This window comes from Rhincodon typus, unplaced genomic scaffold (assembly GCF_021869965.1).
Source record: "Rhincodon typus isolate 14 unplaced genomic scaffold, sRhiTyp1.1 hic_rhity00013649, whole genome shotgun sequence".
In the NCBI taxonomy this organism is placed as follows: domain Eukaryota; kingdom Metazoa; phylum Chordata; class Chondrichthyes; order Orectolobiformes; family Rhincodontidae; genus Rhincodon; species Rhincodon typus.
The window spans coordinates 1-523 of NW_025979287.1; positions in this window are offsets into that span (position 1 = coordinate 1).

A 523-nucleotide genomic window follows, 5' to 3' on the forward strand; every position below is an offset into this window, starting at 1 on the left:
CATGTAAGAGGAGAAAGGTTTGCAGTAATTTATTCCCGTGCCAGTGAATTCCCAGGAAAATCAGAGCGATGATAACTTTGCGATGTTAAAAGTGTGAAGTGGATGGGAGGCAGCTAGGCCGAACTAGACCTAAATGGGACCTAACTCCGAGAGGCTACGTCGCTCTCCACCCCCACGCTTACTGCTTCCCGTTCCCATTGATGGGAAGCTTCTTGTGGGCATCGGACTCCAGGTAAGCCTTGAGTTTTGGCCTGGAGAGGACCCGGTCATGGTAGGCCTTGAGTACGGGAGTGACATTCAGGCAACCAGGAGAGAGCACCTCGAGGTTAGACAGCATATCGACCAGGTTGTAGTCAGCGTAAGAGATCTACAGCGAGAGAGAGGGGGGGAGAGTTAGAGACAGCATCGAGCGTTCCCAGCACAGGGACAGCATGGGGTTAGATACAGAGTAAAGCTCCCTCTACACTGTCCCCCCATCAAAAACCCCCAGGACAGGGACAGCACGGGGTTAGATACAGAGTAA